Source organism: Arachis hypogaea, chromosome 5, assembly GCF_003086295.3.
Source record: "Arachis hypogaea cultivar Tifrunner chromosome 5, arahy.Tifrunner.gnm2.J5K5, whole genome shotgun sequence".
Lineage (NCBI taxonomy): Eukaryota > Viridiplantae > Streptophyta > Magnoliopsida > Fabales > Fabaceae > Arachis > Arachis hypogaea.
In genome coordinates, this window is record NC_092040.1 from 77655898 (window position 1) to 77679054 (window position 23157).

At 39.1% G+C, this 23157-nt stretch overlaps 1 non-coding gene across 1 annotated transcript; it reads left to right on the forward strand.

Moving 5' to 3' along the window:
• The first annotated feature begins 20078 nt into the window (after positions 1 to 20078).
• On the forward strand, positions 20079 to 20182 carry LOC112804767 (small nucleolar RNA R71). The gene has a single exon (XR_003203383.1). It is a non-coding gene; the product is annotated as a small nucleolar RNA R71 (small nucleolar RNA).
• The last annotated feature ends 2975 nt before the right edge of the window (positions 20183 to 23157 follow it).

Sequence of the window (23157 nt, forward strand, 5' to 3'; positions counted from 1 at the left end):
CGGATTCTCTTGAATGCCGCCATCAATTCTAGCTTATACCACGAAGATTCCGGTTAAAGAATCCAAGAGATAACTACTTAATCTAAGGTAGAGCGGAGGTGGTTGTCAGGCACACGTTCATGGTTGAGAATGATGATGATTGTCACGGATCATCACATTCATCCGGATTAAGAACAAGTATTATCTTAGAATGGAAGCAAGCATGATTGAATGAGAAACAGTAGTAATTGCATTAATCCATCAAGACACAGCAGAGCTCCTCACCCCCAACCATGGGGTTTAGAGACTCATGCCGTGGAAAGTACACAAAGAAAGGTGTAAAGTGTCATGAGGTCCTAAGGTCATGATACAATGTCAAAAGATCCTATTAATAGTAAACTAGTAGCCTAGGGTGTACAGAAATGAGTAAATGACGTAAAAATCCACTTCTGGGTCCACTTGGTGTGTGCTTGGGCTGAGCAATGAAGCATTTTCGTGTAGAGACCTTTTCTGGAGTTAAACCCCAGCTTTCATGCCAGTTTGGGCGTTTAACTCCAAGTTTTATGCCAGTTCCGGCGTTTAACGCTGGAATTTCTGAGGCTGTTTTGCCAAGCCGGTTTGGGCCATCAAATCTTGGGCAAAGTATGGACTATCATATATTGCTGGAAAGCCCAGGATGTCTACTTTCCAACTCCGTTGAGAGCGCGCCAATTGGGCTTCTGTAGCTCCAGAAAATCCACTTCGAGTGCAGGGAGGTCAGAATCCAACAGCATCTGCAGTCCTTTTTGGTCTCGGAATCAGATTTTTGCTCAGGACCCTCAATTTCAGCCAGAAAATACCTGAAATCACAGAAAAACACACAAACTCATAGTAAAGTCCAGAAAAGTGAATTTTAGCTAAAAACTAATAAAAATATACTAAAAACTAACTAAATTATACTAAAAACATACTAAAAACAATGCCAAAAAGCATACAAATTATCCACTCATCACAACACCAAACTTAAATTGTTGCTTGTCCCCAAGCAACTAAAAATCAAAATAGGATAAAAAGAAGAGAATATACTATAGACTCCAAAATATCAAGGAAACATAGCTCCAATTAGATGAGCGGGACTAGTAGCTTTTTGCCTCCGAACAGTTTTGGCATCTCACTCTATCCCTTGAAGTTCAGAATGATTGGCATCTATAAGAACTCAGAACTCAGATAGTGTTATTGATTCTCTTAGTTGAGCATAATGATTCTTGAACATAGCTAGTGTATGAGTCTTGGCTGTGGCCCAAAGCACTCTGTCTTCCAGTATTACCACCGGATACATACATGCCACAGACACATAATTGGGTGAACCTTTTCAGATTGTGACTCAGCTTTGCTAAAGTCCCCAACTAGAGGTGTCCAGGGTTCTTAAGCACACTCTTGTTGCCTTGGATCACAACTTTTATTTCTTTCTCTTTTTTTTTCGAAATTTTTTTTTGTATCCACTGCTTTTTCTTGCTTCAAGAATCAGTCTAATGATTTTAGATCCTCAATAACAGTTCCCTTTTTCCTAATTCTTTCAAGAGCCAACAATTTTAACATTCTCAAAACAACAAATTCAAGAGACATATGCACTGTTCAAGCATTCATTCAGAAAGCAGAAAGTATTGTCACCACATCAAACTAATTCAACTAGTTTCAATGATGAATTTCGAAATCCTGTACTTCTTGTTCTTTTGTGATTAAAGCATTTTTCATTTAAGAGAGGTGATGGATTAATAGGACATTCATATCTTTAAGGCATAAAATTTCAATTTTATTAATTATGAATTAAAACAAGACTCAAAAATAGATATAAACTGAGACTAGAAAAACGAAAAATAAAAACAAAACAAAGGAAAAAAAAACGCAAACATAAGCTCCTAATGATAGAGGTTTTCACAGAGTTAGGACTCAACAACCTTGATTTTGAGAAGTGGATGCTCCCTCAGCTTGAGAGGAGAGCTTTTGGCGTTTCAACTCTTGGAGTTCACGCCCCTGCTTCTCTTGCTCCTTCAGCAATTTGCAGAGCATGCAGTTCTGATTCTGCTGTTCTTCCTTCAGTTGCTCCATAGTCTCTTGCAGCTTGGAGATAGATGCTTCTAGGCTGGTCCAGTAGTCAATTCTTGGGAATTCATGGAGGAATTCCTGCGCCCTCCTCTTGATAGAGTTGTCTTGCACTTGTCCTTCCATTGACTTCTTGGTGATTGGGTGTTCAATGGGTATGAATTCATCTACTCCCATCTTCACCCCAGCCTCTTTACAGAGCAAGGAGATCAAGCTTGGGTAAGCCAATTTGGCTTCAGTGGAATTCTTATTTGCAATTGTGTAGATCTCACAAGCAATCACATAATGGACCTCCACTTCTTTTCCAAGCATAATGCCATGAATCATCACTGCTCTCTTGATGGTGACCTCAGAACGGTTGCTAGTAGGCAATATGGAACGCCCAATAAAGTCTAGCCAACCTCTTGCAATTGGCTTGAGGTCTCCCCTCTTGAGTTGGTTTGGGACACCCTTTGAATTGGTTATCCACTTAGTCCCAGGGAGGCATATGTCCTCTAGAACTTGATCCAACCCTTTATCTACTCTCACCATCCTCCTATTGAAGGAATCAGGATCATCTTGCAGTTGAGGTAGTTTGAAGATTTCTCTTATTTTGTCCAGATGGAAGTACATAACTTGCCCTCTGACCATGGTTCTGTAGGTATGGTAAGCAGTTCCAGTCATTCTCTGCTTATCTGTTAACCACAGATTTGAGTAGAATTCCTGAACCATGTTCCTTCCAACCTTTATTTCAGGATTGGTCAGAACTTCCCATCCTCTGTTTCGAATTTGCTCTTGGATCTCCGGATATTCATCTTCTTTCAGATCAAATTTAACTTCCGGGATCACTGACCTCAGACCCATTATTTTGTGATAATGGTCTTCATGTTCTTTGGTTAAGAACTTCTCTTGATTCCAAAGATTCTTTGGATTAGTCTCTTTCTTTCCTCTTAAATTGGTTTGTTTTCCCTTAGGAGCCATGATCTTGATGAATCTTGGCTTAGTGATCACGGAAAAGCACACCAAACTTAGAGGTTTGCTTGTCCTCAAGCAAAAAGAGAAGAAAGAAGAGAAGAGAGAGAGAGGAAGAGGAAATTCGAATGGTGTGGGGAATGAGGGGTGAGAAAACGTTTATTTATAGAGTGGGGGGAGAGATTTTCGAAAAATAAGCAAAATTTGAAAGGAGATTTGAGGAGATATGGAAAGAAATTGAAAGAAGGGTGAGTTTTTGAACAAAATTTGGGAATGATTTGAAGAATGATTTTAAATTTTTGAAAATTTGAAAGTGAATAATGAGAGATTGAAATGTATTTTTGTAGAAAAATATGGGTGAGAAAAGGAAAGTTTGAAAAAAATCTGATTTGAAAACAAAATTGTGGTCCCCCCACCTTTCTGGCGTTAAACGCCCAGAATGGCACTCATTCTGGCGTTTAACGCCCAATTGGCACCACTTTTGGGCGTTTAACGCCCAGCCAGGTGCCCTGGCTGGCGTTAAACGCCAGAAAACCTTTATCACTGGGCATTTTTCTGAACGCCCAGGATGCTGCACACCTGGCGTTAAACGCCCAGAATGGTGCCCATTCTGGCGTTTAACGCCCAAAATGGCACCATTCCTGGCGTTAAACGCCCAGAATGGTACCCATTCTGGCGTTTAACGCCCAAAATGCCCCTTACTGGCGTTTTTTCGCCAGTAAGCTCATTTTCTCTGTTTTTTGAGCTGAATCCTTCTGTAACTCTGTGAATTCCTTCATTTTTGATACTTGCCTCTGTAAGAACAATTCATACAACCTCCTAATGACTGGGTTGCCTCCCAGCAAGCACTTCTTTACTGTCTTTAGCTGGACTTTCACTGAGAATCACTCAAGTCTCAGTTTTGAGCATTCCTGCTCGAAATTTCCTTCAAGATAATGCTTGATTCTCTATCCATTGACAATGAACCTTTTGTCAGAATCAGTATCCTGAAGCTCAACATATCCATATGGTGACACTCCTGTAATCACATACGGACCCCTCCAACGGGATTTGAGTTTTCCTGGAAACAGTCTGAGCCTAGAGTTGAAGAGCAGAACTTTTTGTCCTGGCTCAAAGACTCTGGTTGACAACTTCTTGTCATGCCATTTCTTTTCCTTTTCCTTATAAATTTTTGCATTTTCAAAGGCATTGAGTCTGAACTCCTCTAGCTCATTTAACTGGAGCAATCTTTTTTCACCAGCTAACTGTGCATCCATGTTTAGGAATCTGGTTGCCCAGTAGGCTTTATGTTCCAGTTCCACAGGCAAATGACAGGCCTTCCCATATACCAGTTGGTATGGGGAGGTTCCTATAGGAGTCTTGAATGCTGTTCTGTATGCCCACAGAGCATCATCCAAGCTCTTTGCCCAATCCTTTCTTCGGGCTATCACAGTCCGTTCTAGGATTCTTTTTAGTTCTCTGTTAGAGACTTCAGCTTGCCCATTTGTCTGTGGATGATACGGAGTTGCCACTTTGTAGCTAATTCCATATCTAACCATAGCAAGGTGTAGCTGTTTATTGCAGAAATGAGTGCCCCCATCACTGATTAGCACTCTGGGAACGCCAAACCTGCTGAAAATGTTTTTCTGGAGGAATTTCAGTATGGTCTTTGTATCATTAGTGGGTGTAGCAATTGCTTCTACCCACTTAGATACATAGTCCACTGCCACCAGAATGTAAGTGTTTGAGTATGATGGTGGGAATGGCCCCATGAAGTCAATTCCCCATACATCAAACAGTTCTATCTCTAATATCCCTTGTTGAGGCATGGCATATCCATGAGGCAGGTTACCAGCTCTTTGGCAACTGTCACAGTTACGCACAAACTCTCGGGAATCTTTATAGAGAGTAGGCCAGTAGAAGCCACATTGGAGGACTTTAGTGGCTGTTCGCTCACTTCCAAAATGTCCTCCATACTGTGATCCATGGCAGTGCCATAGGATCCTTTGTGCTTCTTCTTTGGGTATACATCTGCGGATCACTCCGTCAGCACATCTCTTAAAGAGATATGGTTCATCCCAGAGGTAGTACTTGGCATCTGAAATTAATTTCTTTCTCTGCACGTAGCTGTACTCTTTGGGAATGAACCTCACAGCTTTAAAATTTGCAATATCTGCAAACCATGGAGCTTCCTGAATGGCAAATAGTTGCTCATCTGGGAAAGTCTCAGAAATCTCAGTAGAAGGGAGGGACGCCCCAGCTACTGGTCCTATTCGGGACAGATGATCAGCTACTTGGTTCTCTGTCCCTTTTCTGTCTCTTATTTCTATATCAAACTCTTGCAGAAGCAACACCCATCTGATGAGCCTGGGTTTTGAATCCTGCTTTGTGAGTAGATATTTAAGAGCAGCATGGTCAGTGTACACAACCACTTTGGATCCCACTAGATAGGATCTAAACTTGTCAATGGCATAGACCACTGCAAGTAACTCTTTTTCTGTGGTTGTGTAGTTCTTCTGTGCGTCATTTAGAACACGGCTGGCATAGTAAATGACGTGCAGAAGCTTGTTATGCCTCTGTCCCAACACTGCACCAATGGCATGGTCACTGGCATCACACATTAGTTCAAATGGCAATGTCCAATCTGGTGCAGAGATGACTGGTGCTGTGACCAGCTTAGCTTTCAGGGTCTCAAATGCCTGCAGACACTGTGTGTCAAACACAAATGGTGTGTCAGCAGCTAACAGGTTACTCAGAGGTTTTGCAATTTTCGAAAAATCCTTTATAAACCTTCTGTAGAATCCTGCATGCCCTAGAAAGCTTCTGATTGCCTTAACATTGGCAGGTGGTGGTAATTTTTCAATTACCTCTACCTTTGCCTTATCCACTTCTATCCCCCTGCTTGAAATTTTGTGCCCAAGGACAATCCCTTCAGTCACCATAAAGTGACATTTCTCCCAGTTTAAAACCAGGTTAGTCTCTTGGCACCTTTTCAGGACAAGGGCTAGGTGATTAAGACAGGAGCTGAATGAGTCTCCATATACTGAGAAGTCATCCATGAAGACTTCCAGAAATTTCTCTACCATATCTGAGAAGATAGAGAGCATGCACCTCTGAAAGGTTGCAGGTGCATTGCACAGACCAAAAGGCATCCTCCTATAGGCAAACACGCCAGAAGGGCAAGTGAATGCTGTTTTCTCTTGGTCCTGAGGATCTACTGCAATTTGGTTGTAGCCTGAATAGCCATCAAAAAAGCAGTAATAATCATGGCCAGCTAGTCTTTCTAGCATTTGGTCTATGAATGGTAAAGGAAAATGATCCTTTCTGGTGGCTGTATTGAGCCTTCTGTAGTCAATACACATGCGCCACCCTGTGACTGTCCTTGTAGGAACCAGTTCATTTTTTTCATTATGAACCACTGTCATGCCTCCCTTTTTGGGAACAACTTGGACAGGGCTCACCCAGGGGCTATCAGAAATAGGATAAATAATCCCAGCCTCTAGTAATTTAGTGACCTCTTTCTGCACCACCTCCTTCATGGCAGGATTTAGCCTCCTCTGTGGTTGGACCACTGGTTTGGCATTGTCCTCCAATAGGATCTTGTGCATGCATCTAGCTGGGCTAATTCCCTTAAGATCACTTATGGACCACCCAAGAGCTGTCTTGTGTGTCCTTAGCACTTGAATCAGTGCTTCTTCTTCCTGTGAATTTAAAGCAGAGCTTATAATCACTGGGAAAGTGTCACCCTCTCCCAGAAATGCATATTTCAGGGATGGTGGTAGTGGTTTGAGTTCAGGCTTGGGAGGCTTATCCTCCTCCTGAGGAATTTTCGAAAATTCCTTTGCCTCCTCTAGTTCTTCTTGATCAGGTTGAGCATCTTTGAAGATGTCCTCAAGCTCTGATTCTAGGCTTTTAGCCATATTGATCTCTTCTACCAAGGAGTCAATAATGTCAGCGCCCATGCAGTCATTTGGTGTGTCTGGATGCTGCATAGCTTTTACAGCATTCAACTTGAACTCATCCTCATTGACTCTCAAGGTGACTTCCCCTTTTTGTACATCAATGAGAGTTCGTCCAGTTGCTAGGAAGGGTCTTCCTAGAATGAGAGTTGCACTCTTGTGCTCCTCCATTTCCAGCACTACAAAGTCAGTTGGAAAGGCAAATGGCCCAACCTTGACAATCATATCCTCTATTATGCCTGATGGATATTTAATGGAGCCATCAGCAAGTTGGAGGCATATCCGGGTTGGTTTGACTTCTCCAGTCAACCCAAGCTTTCTGATAGTGGATGCAGGTATTAGATTGATGCTTGCTCCAAGATCACATAGGGCTGTCTTGGTCAGGCACCTTCTAATGTGCATGCTATCATAAAGCTTCCTGGATCTTGAAGCTTTTCTGGTAAGCTTTTTAATATGACTGCACTGCATTCTTCAGTGAGAAACACTTTTTCAGTTTCTCTCCAATCCTTCTTATGGCTTAAGATTTCTTTCATGAACTTAGCATAAGAAGGTATTTGCTCAAGTGCCTCTGCAAACGGAATCTTTATTTCAAGAGTCCTTAGATAGTCTGCAAAGCGGGCAAATTGCTTATCCTGTTCCGCTTGGCGGAGTTTTTGAGGATAAGGCATCTTGGCTTTATATTCTTCAACCTTAGATGCTGCAGGTTTATTCCTTACAGAAGTGGTTGAAGAAGCCTTGTTAGAGGGATTATTGTCAGCACTCTCAGGTGTCTGATTCTCCCCAGGCGTCTGAACGCCAGGATTGGGTGGAAATTGGGCGTTTAACGCCAACCTTTCCCCCTTTTCTGGCGTTTGAACGCCAGAACTGGGCAAGGAATGGGCGTTTAACGCCAGCTTTCCTTCCCTTTCTGGCGTCTGAACGCCAATGACATTCCTCTCTGGGCTCTTACTGTCCTCAGAGGGATTTTGAACAGTGGTTTGGTTGTCCTCTGTCAATTGTTCCTTGTTTGGCTTTTTACTCTTTGGAGCAGTGTTATTCAGGGCCTTCCCACTCCTCAATTGAACTACTTGACATTCCTCTGTTATCTGTTTAGATATTTGCTGTTTTGCTTGATTCAACTGCAGTTCTATGCTCTTGTTAGCAACTTTAGTTTCATAGAGCATCTCTTTAAAGTCTGCTAACTGTTCTGTCATTAGGAGCAATTATTGATTAAGCTCAGTTATCTGTTCTTGAGGACTAGGGTCAGTGACTACTGCCATGACTTCCTCTTTTGGAGAGAACTCATTGCTAGAGTACAAATATTGGTTTCTAGCAACAGTGTCTATAAGCTCTTGAGCTTCTTCAATTGTCTTCCTCATGTGTATAGATCCACCAGCTGAGTGGTCTAAAGACATCTGAGCTTTTTCTGTAAGCCCATAGTAGAAAATGTCTAACTGTACCCACTCTGAAAACATTTCAGAGGGACATTTCCTTAGCATACCTCTATACCTCTCCCAGGCATTATAAAGGGATTCATTATCCTCTTGTTTAAAGCCTTGGATGTCCAGCCTTAGCTGTGTCATCCTCTTAGGAGGGTAAAAATGATTCAGGAATTTGTCTGACAACTGTTTCCATGTCTTTATGCTTGCTGTAGGTTGGTTATTCAACCACCTTTTAGCTTGATCTTTTACAGCAAATGGAAACAGTAATAGTCTGTAGACATCCTGATCCACCTCTTTATCATGTACTGTGTCAGCAATTTGTAAAAACTGTGCCAGAAACTCAGTAGGTTCTTCCTGTGGAAGACCGGAATACTGGCAATTTTGCTGCACTATGATAATGAGTTGAGGATTTAGTTCAAAGCTGCTAGCTTTGATGGGAGGTGTACAGATGCTACTCCCATATGCAGCTGTAATGGGGTTAGCATATGACCCCAGAGTCCTTTTGGACTGATTGATCCCACTTAAGTCCATAATGGACAAAAGGGAAATGATAATGATTGCAAAGAGATAAATTTTGTTTGTTTTTTTTTTTGAATGAGACGAAAAAATAAAATAAAATAAAAGGAAATTAAAATGAAAATTCGAAAATCAAAAAGAAAATAAGATCAAAGCAAATTGAGAACTGAATCAATTAGTTGATCAAAAAGATTTTGAAAACAGCAATTAAAAAGATATGATTGAAAAAATTTTATGAAAAAGATTTGATTTTTGAAAAAAGGAAAGAGAAAAACAACAAAAAGACACCAAACTTAAAATTTTTAGAAAATCAAACACTAATTTTTGAAAATTTTTAAAGGAAAAACACAAAGAGGACACCAAACTTAGAATTTTTATGAATCAAAAAGGGACTAAGAACATGCAAAATCGAAAATTAAAAGAAAAAAAAACAAAAGCATGCAACTGACACCAAACTTAAAATATGAAACTAGACTCAACTAAAAGACTCTAAACCACAAAAATAAAAAAAGTCCTAATCTAAGCAACAAGATAAGCCGTCAGTTGTCCAAACTCAACAATCCCCGGCAACGGCGCCAAAAACTTGGTGCACGAAGTTGCAATCACACTTTTGCAACTCCGTACAACTAACCAGCAAGTGTACTAGGTCGTCCAAGTAATACCTTGCGTGAGCAAGGGTCGATCCCACAGAGATTGTCGGCTTGAAGCAAGCTATGGTTATCTTGTAAATCTTAGTCAGGATATCAGAAATTATCAGGATTGATTGTGAAAAGCAAAAGAACATGAAATGATTACTTGTTTTGCAGCAATGGAGAATAGGTTGAGGTTTGGAGATGCTCCATCCTCTGAATCTCTGCTTTCCTACTGTCTTCTTCTTCAAACACGCAAGTCTCCTTCCATGGCAAGCTGTATGTAGGGTTTCACCGTTGTCAATGGCTACCTCCCATCCTCTCAGTGAAAGCGATTGCATATGCTCTGTCACAGCATAGCGGAATTCATCTGTCGGTTCTCAATCAGGCCGGAATAGAATCCAGTGATTCTTTTGCGTCTGTCACTAACGCCCCGCCTTCAGGAGTTTGAAGCACGTCACAGTCATTCAATCATTGAATCCTACTCAGAATACCACAGACAAGGTTTAGACCTTCCGGATTCTCTTGAATGCCGCCATCAATTCTAGCTTATACCACGAAGATTCCGGTTAAAGAATCCAAGAGATAACTACTTAATCTAAGGTAGAACGGAGGTGGTTGTCAGGCACACGTTCATGGTTGAGAATGATGATGATTGTCACGGATCATCACATTCATCCGGATTAAGAACAAGTATTATCTTAGAATGGAAGCAAGCATGATTGAATGAGAAACAGTAGTAATTGCATTAATCCATCAAGACACAGCAGAGCTCCTCACCCCCAACCATGGGGTTTAGAGACTCATGCCGTGGAAAGTACACAAAGAAAGGTGTAAAGTGTCATGAGGTCCTAAGGTCATGATACAATGTCAAAAGATCCTATTAATAGTAAACTAGTAGCCTAGGGTGTACAGAAATGAGTAAATGACGTAAAAATCCACTTCTGGGTCCACTTGGTGTGTGCTTGGGCTGAGCAATGAAGCATTTTCGTGTAGAGACCTTTTCTGGAGTTAAACGCCAGCTTTCATGCCAGTTTGGGCGTTTAACTCCAAGTTTTATGCCAGTTCCGGCGTTTAACGCTGGAATTTCTGAGGCTGTTTTGCCAAGCCGGTTTGGGCCATCAAATCTTGGGCAAAGTATGGACTATCATATATTGCTGGAAAGCCCAGGATGTCTACTTTCCAACTCCGTTGAGAGCGCGCCAATTGGGCTTCTGTAGCTCCAGAAAATCCACTTCGAGTGCAGGGAGGTCAGAATCCAACAGCATCTGCAGTCCTTTTTGGTCTCGGAATCAGATTTTTGCTCAGGACCCTCAATTTCAGCCAGAAAATACCTGAAATCACAGAAAAACACACAAACTCATAGTAAAGTCCAGAAAAGTGAATTTTAGCTAAAAACTAATAAAAATATACTAAAAACTAACTAAATTATACTAAAAACATACTAAAAACAATGCCAAAAAGCATACAAATTATCCGCTCATCACGTACACAAGCCTCGCACGCGATGCAGCCATTCTCTACGGGTTTGGTGTCTTGGGTACACGAGTAACTGTACGCGTACGCGAGAAGTGAAATTTTGAAGGGTCACATACCTGAAGGGTAACACGCAATGCAAGCCTTTGTTTCGAGCCACACTCCTCGCGTATGCAGGTAGGGGGTCGCGTATGCAAACCCCTATTGTTTTGGAACATAAAATTGCACTTTTAAACCATTCCTTCAACTTTCAAGCCTTGGTAACTTTTGTTTTAAATCCTAATATTTGGTCCTTGGGTAGTGGAGTGTGGTGTATGATGAAATAAGCTTTTTATTGACGAAGGAAGAGGTAAAAATGAATAAATGAATGAATGAATGAATGTAAGTGAAAATGAAATAAGAATTATTACTAAAATATGATAGATGATTAAATGATTATGATTAATTAAGTAAGTGTGAAAATATGGCGAGTATGCCAGAGATGCATATATGAGTTAATGAATGAATGTGGTAAATAAATCATGATGGAAAATGTTGGATGTGAGTATGTGATGAGCGGATAATTTATACGCTTTTTGGCATTATTTTTAGGTAGTTTACAGTAGGATCTAGCTACTTTTAGTGATGTTTTTATTAGTTTTTATGCAAAATTCACATTTCTGGACTTTACTATGAGTTTGTGTGTTTTTCTGTGATTTCAGGTATTTTCTGACTGAAATTGAGGGACTTGAGCAAAAATCTGATAGGAGGCTGAAAAAGGACTACAGATGCTATTGGATTCTGACCTCCCTGAACTCGAAATGGATTTTTTGGAGCTACAGAACTTTAAATGGTGCGCTCTTAATTATGGTTGAAAGTAGACAGCCAGGGCTTTCTTGCAATATATAATAGTCCATACTTTATTCGAGTTTAGATAATGTAAACTGGCGTTCAACGCCAGTTCCATGCTGCATTTTGGAGTAAAACGCCAGAAACACGTTACAAACCAGAGTTAAACACCAAAAACACATTACAACTTGGTGTTTAACCCCAAGAGAGCTCTGCATGTGTAAAGCTCAAGCTCAGCCCAAGCACACACCAAAGTGGGCCCCGGAAGTGGATTTCTGCACTTAGACTTATTTCTGTAAACCCTAGTAGCTAGTCTAGTATAAATAGGACTTTTTACTATTGTATTATCATCTTTGGATTATCTTTTGATCCTTTGATCACATTTTGGGGGCTGGCCTCATGGCCATGCCTAGACCTTTATCACTTATGTATTTTCAACGGTGGAGTTTCTACGCACCATAGATTAAGGTGTAGAGCTCTACTGTTCCTTGAGTATTAATGCAATTACTATTATTCTTCTATTCAATTCAGCTTATTCTTATTCTAAGATATTCGCTGCACTTCAACATGATGAATGTGATGATCCATGACACTCATCATCATTCTCACCTATGAACGCGTGCCTGACAACCACTTCCGTTCTACCTTAGATTGAGCGCGTATCTCTTAGCCTCCATTCCGAAAGATCGGAGTCTTCGTGGTATAAGCTAGAATTATTGGCGGCCATTCCTAAGATCCGGAAAGTCTAAACCTTGTCTGTAATATTTCGAGTAGGATCTGAGATGGGATGACTGTGACGAGCTTCAAACTCGCGAGTGTTGGGCGTAGTGACAGACGCAAAATAATCACTGGATTCTATTCCAACATGATCGAGAACCTACAGATGATTAGCCATGCGATGACAGCGCATTTGGACCATTTTCACTGAGGACGAGAGGTAGCCATTGACGCCGGTGAAACCCAAACATACAGCTTGCCATGGAAAGGGGTAAGAATGATTGGATGAAAGCAGTAGGAAAGCAGAGATTCAGAAGGAACACAGTATCTTCATGCGATTATCTGGAATTCCCACCAATGAATTACATAAGTATCTCTATCTCTATTTTATGCTTTATTTATCTTTATATTCGAAAACCATTATAACCATTAGAATCCGCTTGACTAAGATTTACAAGATGACCATAGCTTGCTTCATACCAACAATCTCCGTGGGATCGACCCTTACTCACATAAGGTTTATTACTTGGACGACCCAGTGCACTTGCTGGTTAGTTGTGCGAAGTTGTGAAGAATGTGTGTGAACCATAGTATTGTGCACCAATTTTTTGGAGCCATTGCTAGGAATTGTTCGAGTTGTGAAAAGTATGAGTCACAATTTTGCCTATCAAGTTTTTGGCGCCATTGCCGGGGATTGTTTGAGTTTGGACAACTGACAGTTCATCTTGTTGCTCAGATTAGGTAATTTTCTTCTTATTTTGTTTTCCAAAAAGTTTTCAAAAAATTTTCAAAAAATTTTTTCTTTGTTTTCGTTTTTTTAAAAAAATAATTTTAAAAAAAAATACAAAAAATTATAAAATCATAAAAATAAAAAATATTTTGTGTTTTTTGTTTGAGTCTTGAGTCAATTTTTAAGTTTGGTGTCAATTGCATGTTTTTTTTAAAATTTGTGCATATTTTCGAAAAATTCATGCATTACATTCTTCATGATCTTCAAGTTGTTCTTGGTAAGTCTTGTTTGATCTTCATATTTTCTTGTTTTGTGTCTTTTGTTGTTTTTCATATGCATTTTTTAATCCATATTGTCTAAACATTAAAAATTTCTAAGTTTGGTGTCTTGCACGTTTTTCTTTTCTTGAAATTTTTCAAAAATATGTTCTTTATGTTCATCATGATCTTCAAAGTGTTCTTGGTGTTCATCTTGACATTCATAGTGTTCTTGCATGCATCATTAGTTTTGATCCAAAATTTTCATGTTTTGGGTCATATTTGTGTTTTTCTCTCTCTTCATTAAAAATTAAAAAATAAAAAAAATGTCTTTTCCTTATTTTATTCAAAAATTCGAAATCTTTGGGTTGACTTAGTCAAAAATTTTTAAAATTAGTTGTTTCTTGTTAGTCAAATCAAGATTTCAATTTTTAAAATCCTATCTTTTCAAAATCTTTTTCAAAAATCAAATCTCTTTTCACTTTTTCTCAATATTTTCGAAAATTTCAAAAAAAATTTTGTTTTTCAAAATTTTTTTCTTAATTTCATTTCAAATTTTCGAAAACTTTACTAACAATTAATGTGATTGATTCAAAAATTTGAAGTTTGTTACTTTCTTGTTAAGAAAGGTTGGTGGACGAAATTGTGATTCCTTTGTTATTGTATTTTGTAAAATTCATTGCTTTTTCAACTACGTGTGGACACAACTCCGTTCAACTTAACCAGCAAGTGTACTGGGTCATCCAAGTAATACCTTACGTGAGTAAGGGTCAATCCCACAGAGATTGTTGGTATGAAGCAAGCTATGGTCACCTTGTAAATCTCAATTAGGCAGATTACATTGGTTTATAGTGAGTTCAAAAATTAATAAATAAATAGAAAATAAAAAGGGATAGAAATACTTATGTAAAGCAATAGTGGGAATTTCAGATAAGTGTGTGAAGATGCTGTGCTCCTCTCGTATCTCTATTTTCTTATTACATTCATCCAATCCTTCCTACTCCTTTCCATGGCAAGCTGTATGTAGGGCATCACCGTTGTCAATGGCTACATCCCATCCTCTCAGTGAAAACGTTCCTATGCTCTGTCACAGCACGGCTAATCATCTGTCGGTTCTCAATCAGGTTGGAATAGAATCCCTTGATTCTTTTGCGCTTGTCATCACGCCCAGCCTTCAGGAGTTTGAAGCTCGTCACAGTCATTCAATCCTAGAATCCTACTCGAAATACCATAGACAAGGTTTAGACTTTCCGGATCCTCATGAATGCCGCCATCTATCTAGCTTATACCACGAAGATTCTGTTGGGGAATCTAAGAGATATGCGTCCGGCCTAAAGTAGAACGGAAGTGGTTGTCAATCACACGCGTTCATAGGTGAGAATGATGATGAGTGTCACGGATCATCGCATTCATCAAAGTTAAGTATAACGTATATCTTGGAATAAGGATAGAAGAGAATTGAATAGAAAGTAATAATAATTGTATTAAAACTTGAGGTACGCATTCATCTATGGTGTGCAGAAACTCCACTGTTGAAAATACATAAGTAAAAGGTTCAGGCATGGCCGAATGGCCAGCCCCCTGAGTGATCAAGAGACCAAATAGTCAAAAGATTAAATTGTCAAAAGATGTCTAATACAATAGTAACTTATCCTATTTATACTAGACTAGCTACTAGGGTTTATATGAGTAAGTAATTGATGCATAAATCCACTTCTGGGGCCCACTTGGTGTATGCTTGGGCTGAGCTTGATCTATCCACGAGCTGAGGCTTTTCTTGGAGTTGAACTCCAAGTTATAACGTGTTTTGGGCGTTCAACTCCAGATCATGACGTTTTTCTGGCGTTTAACTCCAGACAGCAGCATGTACTTGGCGTTCAACGCCAAGTTACGTCGTCAATTCCCAAATAAAGTATGGATTATTATATATTTCTGGAAAGCTCTGGATGTCTACTTTCCAACGCCGTTAAGAGCGCGCCATTTGGAGTTTTGTAGCTCCAGAAAATCCATTTCGAGTGCAGGAAGGTCAGATTCCAATAGCATCAGCAGTCCTTTTGTCAGCCTTTTTCAGAGTTTTGCTCAAGTCCCTTAATTTCTGCCAGAAATTACCTGAAATCACAAAAAAACACACAAACTCATAGTAAAGTCCAGAAATGTGAATTTAACATAAAAACTAATGAAAACATCCCTGAAAGTAGCTTAAACTTACTAAAAACTACCTAAAAACAATGCCAAAAAGTGTATAAATTATCCGCTCATCACAACACCAAACTTAAATTGTTTCTTGTCCCCAAGCAACTGAAAATCTATTAGGATAAAAAGAAGAGAATATACTATAAATTCCAGAATATCAATGAATATTAATTATAATTAGATGAGCGGGACTTGTAGCATTTTGCTTCTGAACAGTTTTGGCATCTCACTTTTTCCTTTGAAGTTTAGAATGATTGGCTTCTCTAGGAACTTAGAATTTCGGATAGTGTTATTGACTTTGCTAGTTGAGCATGTTGATTCGTGAACACAGCTACTTATGAGTCTTGGTCGTGGCCCTAAGCATTTTGTTTTCCAGTATTACCACCGGATACATAAATGCCACAGACACATGACTGGGTGAACCTTTTCAGATTGTGACTCAGCTTTGCTAGAGTCCCCAGTTAGAGGTGTCCAGAGCTCTTAAGCACACTCTTTTTGCTTTGGATCACGACTTTAACCATTCAGTCTCAAGCTTTTCACTTGGACCTTCATGACACAAGCACATGGTTAGGGACAGCTTGATTTAGCCGCTTAGGCCTGGATTTTATTTCCTTGGGCCCTCCTATCCATTGATGCTCCAAGCCTTGGATCCTTTTTACCCTTGCCTTTTGGTTTTAAGGGCTATTGGCTTTTTCTGCTTGCTTTTTCTTTTTCTTTCTATTTTTTTTGCCACTTTTTTTCGCCATTCACTACTTTTTCTTGCTTCAAGAATCAATTTCATGATTTTTCAGATCATCAATAACATTTCTCTTTGTTCATCATTCTTTCAAGAGCCAACAGTTTTAACATTCATAAATAACAAGATCAAAAATATGCACTGTTCAAGCATTCATTCAGTAAACAAAAAGTATTGTCACCACATCAATATAATTAAATTAATTTCAAGGATAATTTCGAAATTCATGTACTTCTTGTTCTTTTGAATTAAAACATTTTTCATTTAAGAGAGGTGAAGGATTAATGGAATTTATTCATAACTTTAAGACATAGTTACTAAACACTAATGATCATGAAGTAGAGACACAAAACATAGATAAACACAACATTAAAAACCGAAAAATAGAAAGAAATAAAGAACAAGGAATGAATCCACCTTTAGTGGCGTCTTCTTCTTGAAGGACCAACAATGTCCTTAAGCTCTTCTATGTCCCTTCCTTGCCTTTGTTGCTCCTCCCTTGTTGCTCTTTGATCTTCTCTTATTTCATGGAGAATGATGGAGTGCTCATGATGTTCCACCCTTAATTGTTCCACATTGTGGCTCAAATCTTCTAAGGAAGTGTTGATTTGATCCCAATAGTTGTTGGGAGGAAAGTGCATCCCTTGAGGCATCTCAGGGATTTCTTGATGATGAGCTTCCTCATGCATCTCTTGAGATCCGTGGAGGGTCTCTCTTGCTTGCTCCATCCTCTTCTTGGTGATGGGCTTATCTTCTTCAATGGAGATGTCTCCTTCTATGATAACTCCAGCTGAGTAACATAGATGGCAAATAAGGTGAGGAAAAGCTAGCCGTGCCATGGTGGAGGACTTGTCGGCTATTTTGTAGATTTCATTGGAGATAACATCATGAACTTCTACTTCCTCTCCAATCATGATGCTATGAATCATGATGGCCCGATCCACAGTAACTTCAGATCGGTTGCTAGTAAGAATGATGGAGCGTTGAATGAACTCCAACCATCTTCTAGCTACAGGCTTGAGGTCCAGTCTTCTTAGTTGAACTGGCTTGCCTTTGGAGTCTATTCTCCATTGAGCTCCTTCCACACATATGTCCATTAGGACTTGGTCTAACCTTTGATTAAAGTTGACCCTTCTAGTATAGGGGCGTTCATCTCCTTGCATCATGGGTAAGTGAAACGCCAACCTCACATTTTCCGGACTAAAATCTAAGTATTTCCCCCGAACCATTGTGAGATAATTCTTTGGATTCGGGTTCATACTTTGATCATGGTTCCTAGTGATCCATGCATTGGCATAGAACTCTTGACCCATTAAGATTCCGACTTGTTGCATGGGGTTGGTTAAGACTTTCCAACCTCTTCTTCGGATTTCATGTCGGATCTCCGGATACTCATTTTTCTTGAGCTTGAAAGGGACCTCAGGGATCACCTTCTTCTTTGCCACAACATCATAGAAGTGGTCTTGATGGCTTTTGGAGATGAATCTTTCCATCTCCCATGACTCGGAGGTGGAAGCTTTTGTCTTCCCTTTTCCTTTTCTAGAGGATTCTCCGGCCTTAGGTGCCATTGATGGTAGTGGAAAACAAAAAAGATTGTGCTTTGACCACACCAAACTTAAAATATTGCTCGTCCTCGAGCAATAGAAGAAAGAAGAGAAGAAGAAGAAGAAGAGAATATGGTAGAGAGGGAGAGATGTGGGTTCGGCCAAGGTAAAGAAGGGGGGTTGTGTTGTGTGAAAATGAAGTAGAATGAAAGGGTATATATAGGGAGAGGGGGTAGTGTGTATTCGGCCATTTAGGGTGGGAATGGGTGGGAAAATGTTTTTGAATTTTTGAAAGTAGGTGGGGTTTATGGGGAAGAGTGGATGGATTTGAGTGGTGAAGGGGGTGATTGAGAAGAGGAATTGAGGTGATTGGTGAAGAGTGTTAGGAAGTGTGACATGGGGAAGAGTAATCACAAAAATAGGATTAGGAGGTAAGGTGGGAATATAGTAGGTGGGGATCCTGTGGGGTCTACAGATCCTGAGGTGATCCTGTGGGGCCCACAGATCCTGAGGTGTCAAGGAATTCCATCTCTGCACCAAATAGGCATGTAAAATGCCTTTACACACCATTCTGGCGTTTAAACGCCCATTGGTGCACGTTATGGGCGTTCAACGCCCATGTAAAGCATGTTTTTGGCGTTGAACGCCAGTTTCATGCTTGTTACTGGCGTTCAGCGCCAGCTTTTCTTCTCTAGGCACATTTCTGGCGTTCAGCGCCAGAATGTTGCTTGTTTCTGGCGTTCAGCGCCAGGTTGATGCTCTGTTCTGGCGTTGAACGCCGGCCAGATGCATCTTACTGGCGTTGAACGCCAGCCTGTGCTTCCTCCAGGGTGTGATTTTTTTCTTCTGCTGTTTTTTATTCTGTTTTTAATTTTTATATTTTTTTCGTGACTCCTCATGATCATGTACCTAATAAAACATAAAATAACAATAAAATAAAATAAAAATTAGATAAATAAAATTGGGTTGCCTCCTAACAAGCGCTTCTTTAATGTCAATAGCTTGACAGTGGCTCTCATGGAGCCACAAGGTGATCAGGTCAATGTTGTATAGTCCCAACACCAAACTTAGAGTTTGGATATGGGATCTTAACACCAAACTTAGAGTTTGGTTGTGGCCTCACAACACCAAACTTAGAGTTTGACTGTGGAGGCTCTATGACTGGTAGAAGGAGATTTAATGGAATCTCTATGGCCTCTATATGAGCCTCAGATTCCTTTGGATCCTTAATAGGAAACTCCTTCTTCCTTGAAGGACGTCCCAGGAGGTCTTCCTCACTAGGATTTTCGTCCTCCTCCTCCCTTGTGCATTCGGCCACATTGATTAAATCAATGGCCTTGCATTCTCCTTTTGGATTCTCTTCTGTATTGCTTGGGAGAATACTGGGAAGAGTTTCACTGACTTTCTTACTCAGCTGGCCCACTTGTGCCTCCAGATTTCTGATGGAAGATCTTGTTTCATTCATGAAACTGAAAGTGGCCTTTGACAGATCAGAGACTAGATTGGCTAAATTAGAAATGTTTTGTTCAGGATTCTCTGTCTGTTGCTGAGAAGATGATGGATATGGCTTGCTATTGCTTAGCCTATTGCGTCCACCATTGTTAAAGCCTTGTTGAGGCTCTTGTTGATCCTTCCATGAGAAATTTGGATGATTTCTCCATGATGGATTATAAGTGTTTCCATAAGGTTCACCCATGTAATTAACCTCTGCCATTGCAGGGTTCTCAGGATCATAAGCTTCTTCAGAAGCTGCCTCTTTAGTACTGTTGGATGCATGTTGCCATCCATTCAGACGTTGAGAGATCATGTTGACCTGTTGAGTCAACACTTTGTTCTGAGCCAATATGGCATTCAGAGCATCAATTTCAAGAACTCCTTTCTTCTGAGGTATCCCATTATTCACGGAATTCCTCTCAGAAGTGTACATGAATTGGTTGTTTGCAACCATGTCAATGAGTTCTTGAGCCTCTTCAGGCGTTTTCTTTAGGTGAATAGATCCACCTGCAGAATGGTCCAATGACATTTTCGAAAATTCAGACAGGCCATAATAGAATATATCTAATATGGTCCATTCTGAAAACATGTCAGATGGACATCTTTTGGTCAGCTGCTTGAATCTTTCCCAAGCTTCATAGAGGGATTCACCATCTTTTTGTTTGAAGGTTTGAACATCCACTCTCAGCTTGCTCAGCTTTTGAGGAGGAAAGAATTTATCTAAGAAGGCAATGACCAGCTTATCCCAGGAGTCCAGGCTATCTTTAGGTTGTGAATCCAACCATGTTCTAGCTTTGTCTCTTACAGCAAAAGGAAAAAGCATGAGTCTGTAGACTTCAGGATCAACTCCATTCGTCTTTACAGTCTCACAGATCTGCAAGAACTCAGTTAAAAACTAATAAGGATCTTCAGATGGAAGTCTATAAAACTTGCAATTTTGTTGCATTAAGGCAACTAGCTGAGGTTTCAGCTCAAAATTATTGGCTCCAATGGCAGGAATGGAGATGCTTCTTCCATCAAACTTGGACGTTGGCTTTGTGAAGTCACCAAGCATTCTCCTTGCATTATTATTATTTTCGGCTGACATCTCCTTCTCTTGTTCGAAAATTTCTGAAATGTTGTTTCTGGAATGTTGTAACTTAGCTTCTCTTAATTTTCTCTTCAGAGTCCTTTCAGGTTCTGGATCAATTTCAATAAGAGTGCCTTTTTCCTTGTTCTTGCTCATATGAAAGAGAAGAAAACAAGAAAAGAAAGAGGAATCCTCTATGTCACAGTATAGAGATTCCTTTATGTTAGTAGAAGAAGAAAGGGGAGAAGAATGAAGAAGAGTGGGTTCGGATATTTAGATGGAGAGGGGTGAAGAGAAGTGTTAGTAATTAAATAAATAAATAGAATAAGAAAAGAGATGGAGATTTTCGAAAATAATTTTAAAAAGGGGTTAGTAATTTTCGAAAATTAGAGATAAGATAAGATTAAAATTAAAATTTAAAACAAAAAACGAGTTTTTTGAAAAAGAGATGAGATATTTTTGAAAATTAGAGAGGTAAAAGTAGTTAGTTGGTTTTGAAAAAGATAAGAAACAAACAAAAAGTTAGTTAGTTGATTGAAAAAGATTTGAAATCAAATTTGAAAAGATAAGAAGATAAGAAGTTAGATGAGATATTTTGAAATCAAATTTTGAAAAAGATAAAATTTTTGAAAGAGATAAGATAAAAGATAAAAAGATCTAATTTTTAAAATGACTTAACTAACAAGAAACTACAAGATAAGATTCTAGAGCTTAAAGATTGAACCTTTCTTAACAAGAAAGTAACAAACTTCAAATTTTTGAACCAATCACATTAATTGTTAGCTAATTTTCAAAAATTAGGTGTAAAGATAAGAAAAAGATTTTGAAAATATTTTGAAAAGATTTTTGAAATTTTCGAAAAATAGAAAAAATAAAAAAGATATAATTTTTGAAAAAAAGATTTTGAAAAGATAAGATTTTTAAAATTGAAATTTTGACTTGACTTGTAAGAAATAACTAATTTTAAAAATTTTTGACCAAGTCAACCCAAAATTTTGAAAATTTGGAGGGAAATAAGGTAAAGATATTTTTTTGATTTTTGAAATTTTAATTATGAGAAAGAAAAACACAAACATGACCCAAAACATGAAAATTTTGGATCAAACACATAATGCATGCAAGAACACTATGAATGTCAAGATGAACACCAAGAACACATTGAAGATCATGATGAACATCAGGAACATATTTTTGAAAAATTTTGATGCAAAGAAAACATGCAAGAAACCAAACTTTAATGCATGGACTCTAACAAATCTTTAATGCATGGACTCTAACAAACGAAAAATGCGTATCAAAAATAACAAACAACACAAAACAAGAAATCATCAAGATCAAACAAGAAGACTTGTCAAGAACAACTTGAAGATCATGAAGAACACTATGAATGCATGGAATTTTCGAAAAAATCCAAGAAAAATTTTAAAAGCATGCAATTGACACCAAACTTAAAAATTAACACAAGACTCAAACAAGAAACACAAAATATTTTTGATTTTTATGATTTTCTAATTTTTTTGTAAAAACGAAAAAGAAAAGAAAAATTTTGAAAAAGATTTTTGAAAAGAAAATTACCTAATCTGAGCAACAAGATGAACCGTCAGTTGTCCATACTCGAACAATCCCCGGCAACGGCGCCAAAAACTTGGTGTTGTTGCCGGATCAACTTGGTGCTGTAGTTGGACGTAATTGTAATTCAAATAATCCCCGGCAACGGCGCCAAAAACCTGGTGGACGAAATTGTGATTCCTTTGTTATTGTATTTTGTAAAATTCATTGCTTTTTCAACTACGTGTGGACACAACTCCGTTCAACTTAACCAGCAAGTGTACTGGGTCATCCAAGTAATACCTTACGTGAGTAAGGGTCGATCCCACAGAGATTGTTGGTATGAAGCAAGCTATGGTCACCTTGTAAATCTCAGTTAGGTAGATTAAATTGGTTTATAGTGAGTTCGAAAATTAATAAATAAATAGAAAATAAAAAGGGATAGAAATACTTATGTAAAGCAATAGTGGGAATTTCAGATAAGTGTGTGAAGATGCTGTGCTCCTCTCGTATCTCTATTTTCTTATTACATTCATCCAATCCTTCCTACTCCTTTCCATGGCAAGCTGTATGTAGGGCATCACCGTTGTCAATGGCTACATCCCATCCTCTCAGTGAAAACGTTCCTATGCTCTGTCACAGCACGGCTAATCATCTGTCGGTTCTCAATTAGGTTGGAATAGAATCCCTTGATTCTTTTGCGCTTGTCATCACGCCCAGCCTTCAGGAGTTTGAAGCTCGTCACAGTCATTCAATCCCAGAATCCTACTCGAAATACCATAGACAAGGTTTAGACTTTCCGGATCCTCATGAATGTCGCCATCTATCTAGCTTATACCACGAAGATTCTGTTGGGGAATCTAAGAGATATGCGTCCGGCCTAAAGTAGAACGGAAGTGGTTGTCAATCACACGCGTTCATAGGTGAGAATGATGATGAGTGTCACGGATCATCGCATTCATCAAAGTTAAGTATAACGTATATCTTGGAATAAGGATAGAAGAGAATTGAATAGAAAGTAATAATAATTGTATTGAAACTTGAGGTAC